This window comes from Triticum dicoccoides, chromosome 1B (assembly GCF_002162155.2).
Source record: "Triticum dicoccoides isolate Atlit2015 ecotype Zavitan chromosome 1B, WEW_v2.0, whole genome shotgun sequence".
NCBI lineage: Eukaryota > Viridiplantae > Streptophyta > Magnoliopsida > Poales > Poaceae > Triticum > Triticum dicoccoides.
In genome coordinates this window covers 462875001-462884970 of record NC_041381.1, presented here as the reverse complement: position 1 = coordinate 462884970, position 9970 = coordinate 462875001, and the positions used below count along the sequence as shown (strand labels likewise).

Genomic DNA, 9970 nt, shown 5'->3' with positions numbered 1-9970 from the left:
GATTTATTAGGTGTAAGCCCCATACATAGATTGGTGATATCATTCGGTGAGCTTTCTCCATCTCCACCCTCTAACACAGATTGGTTCTGCATTATGCATTTGTGGCTTAGATAAGAAATGAATGTTTCTATCTAAATATTATCCAGTTATTCTTTCTTTATCTAAATCGATTTAGGAGGAGAGATAGAGAGAATAACAAGTTACTGGTGTGGTTCATTTGGGAAATTCAGTACTTTGTTAATTTGTTTATACTGCTTTGTTCTAGGGGATGAAATAAAGAGAAGAAATTCCTGACATGAAGCATTTTTATCTGGGAACGTCTACTTTAAATATCCATGCTGTTGGGTTTGGTCTTCATTCAATCTCCAAATTATATGATTTGGGAAGATTTTTCTTTTTGGAAATTTGATTGCTTAATGGTGTGTACACCAACATATGTCTCCCACTGGTTGTGTCCCTTGCGCACTCATGGACATCAGCGGCGTCTGCGGGAGACGAGGAGTATCCTGTGTTTACTTTGACGAGCATTATAAGCTCCAAACCGTACATATTACCATGACGAGGCCGCCCCGTCTCAGTTCTCGCCTTCCAGGGATACGTGCTGCCGCGGTAGCGCAATCACACTGGCATAGCGCCCCACGTCATCCACGCCGATGCTGTTGTGTTCGACCTCCATGCTTCGCCGCTGTGAATCCATCTGCAAGGTGGTGCGCGCACATATATTTTATCCCCAATACTGCTTATGTGATTTTCTTATTTGATCAACTTAGGGTCTGCAAGAGTTGATATGATGTCATCCCCAATATTGCTTTTTTATCAGCTCTTTTTAGATATAGAGACTAATAAACAGCTTAATAATTTATAATAACTTGGTGAGTGTAATGGTATGCCTTTTATGTTTGCACCTGCAATAGATATATAGACTAATACGGATTTGATTCTTTTTTATCATACCAATTAGTTCGTTAGTTTGTTCATGAGTATAATGATATGTCTGATGCCCAAGTTCTAGGGTGATTCCTATATAATTGACCAAATACAATGAGCTGACGATTAGTTGTGATTTATGTGATCAAACATAGGGTGACTCCTATATAATTGCCACATATGTGTGAACAGATTTTCTATCTGCCGCATGATCTCTATCAACTTGATATAGGATAGAGCGAGCAATGATAAAACTCAGTATGGAGTACAACAAATCTTTCAGTGAGGCGGAGATGGAGAAGAAACTGTTTGGCTTGGACGCATGAGTTTGTGGATTGAAAACCATATGTTTGATTGTGCTTGATATGTACCAATCAATAACACATCATTACTTTGATCAATGTCGGTATATTTTATATTGTCAGCAGCAGTATATGGGATCGTAACTATAACTTAAGTTCACCTTTTTCTTTATCTCGTAGCATAGCACGGGCATCTTACTAGTATTGTTAAAAAGCTTGCGCCTCCGCTTCTCAAAGAAGTCCAGGCCTTAGGCCCGAGGCAGAGCCATTCACCCCGAAGAGAACCACACGTGCCACCAAGAAGACGGCCGCACATAGTATAGCCAAAGCGACGCCGGCCGAAAACGTTCTGCTTCGCACTCTTGGGCTTGCGCCGGAAGACTTCCAGGTGGATGACACAACATTTCAGGAGCTCAAGCATCTCTTCAACTCACCGCCCCGTGAGCAACACATTCGAGTGATTGCAGCACGTTTTGGCAAGGCTTTGCTAGGGATGACTATGGGATCAGGATGTTAGAACAATTGCATAGGGATAGGACTAGTCTTTAACTTGTAATCCTTTTCTATCTCTTCTTCTGTTTCCTCTCCCTCACGTTACAATCATCTCTGTACGATTGATCTTCAGCTTGTAAGCCACGGCGTCTTCCATATATATACAATGCGGCCCGAGAAAAAGGTTTAAGGCTTCCCAAACTATTTTACATGGTAATCAGAGCGACTTCTTCCTAAGATCGAAAGTTGATCGCATCTTGCCCAAGCCCTACCTCAATCCTTCGCCGTGACCAGCGCCTCCACCCAATCCAGCACCATGAGTGCCCTCTCCACATCTGTAGCCTCATCATCCACCTTCGCCCCTTCCTCTAGTTCCTCATATCCCATGTCCATTGGACTCCCACCTCAGGAGAAGCTCACGAGGAACAACTTCCTCATGTGGAAAGCCATCGTGCTGCCCCAAATCAAGGGCGCACAGATGGGCCACCACCTCGATCCGGAGAGCCAAGCACCGCCGGAAACTCTCACCATCACCAAGGATGGAAAAGAGGAGCAGATCGCCAACTTCGCGCGCGTCCTCTGGTATTCACAGCAGCAACAAGTTCAGGGATTTTTGATGGGTTCTCTTTCTCGCGAAATCCTTGCACAGGTGGTTACTCTTCAGACCCCGGCAGAGGTGTGGGCAGCGATCCATGCCACGTTCGCTGCTCATACCCAAGCTCAGGCCATCAACACCAGGATTGAACTTACCAACCTCAAGAAGGGGAACATGATTATGGCGGAATATCTCGCCAAGATCAAGATGCTGTCAGATGAGATAGCTTCTATCGGAGCAGCGCTGGGCGACGCCGAGATCGTCTCCCACGTTCTAGCCGGCCTCGACCTCGACTACAACCCGATCGTGTCGGCACTTGCAGCCTGGATTGAACATGTGACGGTCCAGGAACTCTACAACCAGCTGATGAGCTTCGACGCCCCCCTCAACCTGCTTCACGGCATGAACGTGAGGCAATCTTCTGTCAACGCAGCTTCCCATGGTCGCGGATCTGGCCGTGGGTGCGGTAACCAGGGGCGAGGCCGCAACAGCGGCAGTGGCGGGCGTGCACACAGGAACCAGGGCGGCAACAGATCGTTCTCAGGAGGAAACCAGGGCAGCAACGGTCAGTACCGAGGTTCCCGTTCTGGTGAGGGCGCCTACATCAACAACAACGCACCTGCTGAATCTTCTTCTTCCACAAGAGTTCGGTGCCAACTTTGCAAAAAACCAGGTCATGAGGTCCTGGATTGTTGACACTAATACGATGAGAATTATGTTCCTGCTGCCCGTCATGTAGCAGCTGCAATCAGGGAGCAAGGTGAAGATGGAACTGTCTGGTATGCCGACTCCAGAGCTACTGACCACGTCACCAATGAACTTGATAAACTTGCTATGAGAGAGAAGTACTTCGGCATGGATCAGATTCACACCGCAAGCGGTGGAGGTGTGGATATTTGTCATATTGGTCAAGCATCTATTAATTCCCCTACTTTAAAACGTGATCTTGTGCAAAAAGATGTCCTTCATGTTCCACAAGCCGACAAAAACCTTGCATCTATGTCTCGTCTTTCTGCCGATAATAATGTCTTGTTTGAAACTCGTCCCAAGTATTTTTTTAATAAAGGATCAGGCCACGAGGAAGCTCATTCACCATGGTAGATGCATTGGAGGCTTGTATCCCATTACATCCGGAGCATTTAGTCGAAAGCATCGTCGTCATAAAGTCTTCTCCGTCATCAAGCCTTCCTTGTCAAGGTGGCATCAAAGATTAGTACATCCTTCTTCGGTCATAGTTAAACAAGTAGTGAATACAGACAATCTTCCATTGTCATCTAGTCAAGATGTTGAGTCGGTTTGTGATGCTTGTCAATGTGCAAAAAGTCACCAACTTCCCTATCCTAGGTCAAATAGTGTTTCTCATGCTCCGTTGGAACTTATCTTTAGTGATGTATGGGGTCATGAAAGAGATTCTTTTGGAAGAAAAAAAATATTATGTTAGTTTTATTGATGACTATAGCAAATTTACTTGGATATATTTGCTCAAATTCAAATATGAAGTTCTCTCTATTTTTCAAGAGTTTCAGAAACTTGTTGAACGACAGTTTAACAGGAAGATCGTTACAGTCCAAAGTGACTGGGAAAGGGAGTATGAAAAACTCAACTCTTTCTTTCGAAGCATTGGCATTGCTCATCATGTCTCTTGCCCTCACGCTCATCAACAAAACGGCTCCGCCAAGCGTAAACATCGTCATATTGTTGAAGTAGGCCTATCTATTTTGGCTCATGCATCCATGCCGCTAAAATATTGGGATGAAGCTTTTATTGCTGCCACATATCTTATTAATCATCTTCCTAGCAAAGTTATTGGCAATATTACTCCTTTGGAAAAAAAATCATCGAAAAACCAGATTATAATTCTCTAAAAATCTTTGGGTGTGCTTGCTACCCCAATCTTCGTCCATATAATCGAAACTCGAGTTTTGTTCTATCCAATGTGTTTTCCTTGGATATAGTAATCTTCACAAAGGATACAAATGTCTTGAGGTTTCTACTGGACGCATTTATATTTCTCGTGATGTTGTATTTGATGAGACAATGTTTCCTTTTTCCAAGCTTCATCCAAATGCCGGAGCTCTTCTTCGTGCGGAAATTGCACTTCTTTCTAACTACTTGCCTAGTACAGATCACGGGGGCGAGTTACATAGTGCTGATCATATGACTAGTTCCATGGAAAAAGAAAATATTAATTTTGATGATGAGTGTGCAGATTTGGGGCGTCATTTTATGTCAGCAGGTGTGGACAAAACAGCCACGGGATCCCAGGATGATCCTGGCAGCAGCAACGGCATAGGATCCGGTGAAGGCGCGCGATCCTAGTGCGATCTGAGCCTGCTACGCGCGTCCAGTGCTGGGGTGGCCGACAGCCCGAGCTGTGTGGGCCTCACCAGCCCAGTCAGCGCGGCCTGGAGCGACTCATCGAGCTCCACGCGCACGATCGATGGGGCCGCGGCCGACCAGGCGGCAGGCACAGGGCCCGGCGCATCCGCCACGCGGCGAGTTCCCGCTGGTGTCACGATCGCGAGGAAGATTTCTGTCCCCTGGTTTCCTTGGATCGGGCGCTGGGTGATGCAACAAATCCATATGGATCTTCTGTGGAGGAAAATTCCAATACTGAACCAGCAACACCAGCATTTTCTGCGCCAAGTACTGCCCGGGATTGTGTACCAGGTGATGCACCTGCAATTTCACGTCGTAATACTAGATCTCAATCTGGTATTGTTAAAGAAAAAGAGTACACATATGGTACCATAAGGTATGATAAGATCAAACGTGCTTTTCTTACGAGTATGGGTGAACCTGCTCATTTGCATGATGCACTTGCTAGCAAAGATTGGAAAGAAGCTATGGATAATGAATATGAGGCACTCATGAAAAATAAAACATGACGATTGGTACCACTAGAAGAAGGCAAAAATGTCATAGATTGTAAGTGGGTGTATAAGATTAAAAGAAAGTCAGATGGAAGCATAGACAGATATAAGGCCAGGTTAGTTGCAAAAGGATTTAAACAGAGGTTTGGTATTGACTATGAGTATACTTTTAGACCTGTCATTAAAGCAACTACTATTCGACTTGTACTGTCTATTGTTGTTTCCAGAGGTTGGAGCTTAAGGCAGCTGGATGTTCAGAACCTGTTTCTTCATGGTGTTCTGGAAGAGGAGGTTTTTATGTGGCAGCCACCAGGTTATGAGAATAAGAGCACACCTCGTTATGTTTGCAAGCTAGAGAAAGCTTTGTATGGGTTGAAACAGGCCCCAAGAGCCAGGTACTCAAGGTTGAGCAGTCAATTGCAACAACTGGGGTTCACATCATCGAAAGCCGATACCTCATTATTCTTCTACAATAAAGGCAATGTCACCATATTTGTTTTAGTATATGTTGATGATATAATTGTTGCCAGTTCAAGTCCAGATGCTACTACCTGCCTTCTTAAGGATCTAAAGATGGAGTTTGCTCTTCAAGATTTGGGAGATCTTCATTACTTCCTGGGTATAGAAGTCAAGAAGGTAAAGGATGGTATAATTCTCTCACAGGAAAAATATGGTAGTGACATTCTAAAGAGAGTTGGATTGGTAAACTGTAAGACTGTCAGTACACCAATTTCAACTTCAGAAAAACTTACAATTGATAGTGGAGAAGCACTTGGACCTGAGGATGCAACCAACTACAGAAGTGTTGTAGGTGCTTTGCAATATTTGACTCTTACTCGTCTGATATTTCTTATTATGTGAACAAGGTATGTCAATACTTGCATGCACCTACTACTACTCACTGGACAGCGGTCAAAAGAATTGTGAGGTATCTTAAATTTTCAGAAGGACTTGGGCTAAAAATTGTCAAGTATCCTTTGATGCTTGTGTCTGCCTATTCTGAAGCAGATTGGGCAGGATGTGCTGATGATAGAAGATCTACAGGTGGTTTTGCTATATTCCTGGGAACAAATCTTATATCATGGAGTGCAAGAAAACATGCCACAGTCTCAAGGTCAAACACTGAGGCTGAGTACAAAGCTTTAGCAGATGCTACAGCTGAAGTCATGTGGATTCAGACTTTGCTTTATGAGCTAGGAATTAATACTCCACATGCTGCACGGTTATGGTGTGATAATATTGGTGCAACCTATCTTTCAGCCAATCCCGTTTTTCATGCACGTACAAAGCACATTGAGGTTGATTTCCATTTTGTTAGAGAAAGAGTAGATCATAAGCTACTGGACATAAGGTTCATACCAACTGGTGATCAACTAGCTGATGGCTTCACAAAACCTCTTACTATGAGAAGGTTTAATGAGTTTAAGTACAATCTCAACCTTGGAGTTTATTAAGGTTTAGATTGAGGGGGAGTGTTAGAACAATTGTATAGGGATAGGACTAGTCTTTAACTTGTAATCCTTTTCTATCCCTTCTTCTGTTTCCTCTCCCTCACGTTACAATCATCTCTGTACGATTTATCTTCAGCTTGTAAGCCACGACGTCTTCCATATATATACAATGTGGCCCGAGAAAAGGGTTTAACGCTTCCCAAACTATTTTACACAGGAGCGGCTTCAACGATAGGTGCACAATGAGTGTGCCCTTGCGAGCTATGGTGTGGGCGTAGGCCATTTCCATGGACACAAACCCCTCAGTGACATGCTGGAACATTCGAGGCATGAACAATCCGGCTAAAAGAAGAGCGGTGAAGGAGTTTTTAGACTCGGTTAATCCAAGCATAGTATGTTTGCAAGAGACTAAACTTGCAGTTGTAAACGCTTTTCTGTTATTACAATGTTGTGGTCCGTCTTTGAACGGCTTTTCCTACTTGCCGGCGGAGGAGATGAGAGGTGGCATTATCTTAGCCTGGGACACCATAGTTTTGCATATCGACCATGTACAGAGGGACGCCAACTCCATCACAGGATTGGCTCGCCCAAAGGTTGGAGATGAATGGTGGATCACGGTGGTCTACGGACCACAAGTAGACGAGCTCAAAACTCCGTTCCTTGCAGACTTGGAAGCTAGGAGAACATTGTGCCAGGGGCCTTGGATGGTCCTTGGCGACTTCAACATGATCTTGCGTGCCTCGTAGAAGAGCAACATGAACCTCAATCATACCATGATGAATAAATTCAGAGCTTTCGTTCATAATAACGAGTTGAAGGAGCTTTACATGCATGGATGCCGTTTACTTGGACAAATGAGCAGGAGGTACCAACGTTTACCAAGATTGATCGCATTTTTGTCTCCGTTCATTGGGAGCTGGCTCGACGTGACTACCCCCTCCAGGCGCTCTCCACAAACATCTCAGACCATGCGCCCTTGCATCTCTCAGTTGCTGCTCACCATTGGCCGAAGAAAAGATTCCGGTCTGAGTCCTTTTGGCTCAAGATTGATGGCTTCGATTAGGCCATTAGCGAGGCCTGGACCTGTGACCCCGCGAAAGTTGACCCCTTTAAAAGGTTGGACACTCTGTTCAGAAATGTCGGTGCCGCGCTGCAAGCTTGGGGGCAAAAGAAATTCGGCAACATCAAGTTGCTCATGTCCGTTGCCTTGCTTGTGATTTTCCGGTTTGATCAAGCCCTGGAAGCTAGAGGCTTGTCAGAGCTCGAGATTTGGTCGAGGAGATCGTTGAAGCTAGCCTTGTTGGGGCTAGCTTCCTTGGAGCGTACCATAGAAAGACAAAGGTCCAGGTTTAGATGGCTGCGGGGAGGAGATGCAAACACCAAATTCTTCTAGTCGGTGGCCAATGGAAGAAGGGCTAAAAACTTCATCCCCCAAATCAGAGTTGGGAACGAGACCATCACTGATCAAACTCGCATGGAGGAGGCTTTTGTCGATGCTTTTCAGAGCCTCTTGGCTACGGCGCACACGAGGAACCACACCCTTGATCTTGATTACCTGGGAGTTGAGCAACTGGACCTACGAGACATGGAGGTTCTATTCATAGAGGAGGAAGTCTGGGGTCTTATCAAAGAGATGCAGCCGGATCGCGCCCCCGGACCAGATGGCTTCACCATCACATTCTATCAAAAGGCTTGGCCCACCATTAAGAGAGATGTCATGGCTGCATTCCTCAAGCTTTGCATGGGCGACGACCGTGGCTTCTCCAGACTGAACCGATCCCTCATCATTCTGATCCCAAAGAAGCCGGACGCGATTGAAGTGGGCGACTACCGACCTATTAGTCTGTCCCATAGCTTCTCCAAGATTTTTGCTAAGCTGCTTGCCAATAGAGCTCGGAGGAAAATGCATGAGTTTGTTGGAGTCAACCAGTCCGCGTTCATCAAAGATCGTACCCTGCATCATAACTACTTGCTGGTTAAACAAGTTGCGAGGAAAATCCATGCGAGAAAGAGCCCCGGAGTATTCCTCAAGTTGGACATCACACATGCCTTCGACTCCTTGTCCTAGCCATTTTTGTTCGAGGTGCTGCGCGTGATGTCTATACACAACCTTCTTCTTGTAGACGTTATTGGGCCTGCAAGTGCACAGGTTTGTAGGACAGTAGCAAATTTCCCTCAAGTGGATGACCTAAGGTTTATCAATCCGTAGGAGGGGTAGGATGAAGATGGTCTCTCTCAAACAACCCTGCAACCAAATAACAAAGAGTCTCTTGTGTCCCCAACACACCCAATACAATGGTAAATAGTATAGGTGCACTAGTTCACGAAGAGATGGTGATACAAGTGCAAAATAGATGGTAGATAAAGGTTTTTGTAATCTGAAATTATAAAAATAGCAAGGTAGCGAGCGATAAAAGTGAGCGTAAACGGTATTGCAATGATAGGAAACAAGGCCTAGGGTTCATACTTTCACTAGTGCAAGTTCTCTCAACAATAATAACATAGATATATCATATAACAAGCCCTCAACATGCAACAAAGAGTCACTCCAAAGCCACTAATAGCGGAGAACAAACGTAGAGATTATGGTAGGGTACAAAACCACCACAAAGTTATTCTTTCAGATCGATCTATTAAAGAGTTCGTACTAGAATAACACCTTAAGACACAAATCAACCAAAACCCTAATGTCACCTAGATACTCCATTGGCACCTCAAGTATCCGTGGGCATGATTATACGATTTGCATCACACAATCTCAGATTCATCCAACCAACACAAAGTACTTCAAAGAGTGCCCCAAAGTTTCTACCGGAGAGTCAAGAACATGTGCCAACCCCTATGCATAGGTTCATGGGCGGAACCCGCAAGTTGGTCACCAAAACATACATCAAGAGGCACATGATATCCCGTTGTCACCACAGATAAGCACGACAAGACATACATCAAGTGTTCTCATAAAAGATTCAATCCGATAAGATAACTTCAAAGGGGAAACTCAATTCATCACAAGAGAGTAGAGGGGGAGAAACATCATAAGATCCAACTATAATAGCAAAGCTCGGGATACATCAAGATCGTGCCATAGAGGGAACACGAGAGAGAACACGAGAGAGAGAGATCAAACACATAGCTACTGGTACAAACCCTCAGACCCGAGGGTGAACTACTCCCTCCTCGTCATGGATAGCGCCGGGATGATGAAGATGGCCACCGGTGATGGGATCCCCCTCCGGCAGGGTGCCGGAACAGACTCCCAAGAGGTTTTTGGTGGCTACAGAGGCTTGTGGTGGTGGAACTCCCGATCTATCTTGATATTCGATGTTTTAG

At 45.0% G+C, this 9970-nt stretch overlaps 1 pseudogene; it reads left to right on the top strand.

Annotated features, from left to right (window-relative positions):
• Nucleotides 1-2556: 2556 nt before the first annotated feature.
• On the top strand, nt 2557-2695 carry LOC119351615 (annotated as a pseudogene).
• The last annotated feature ends 7275 nt before the right edge of the window (nt 2696-9970 follow it).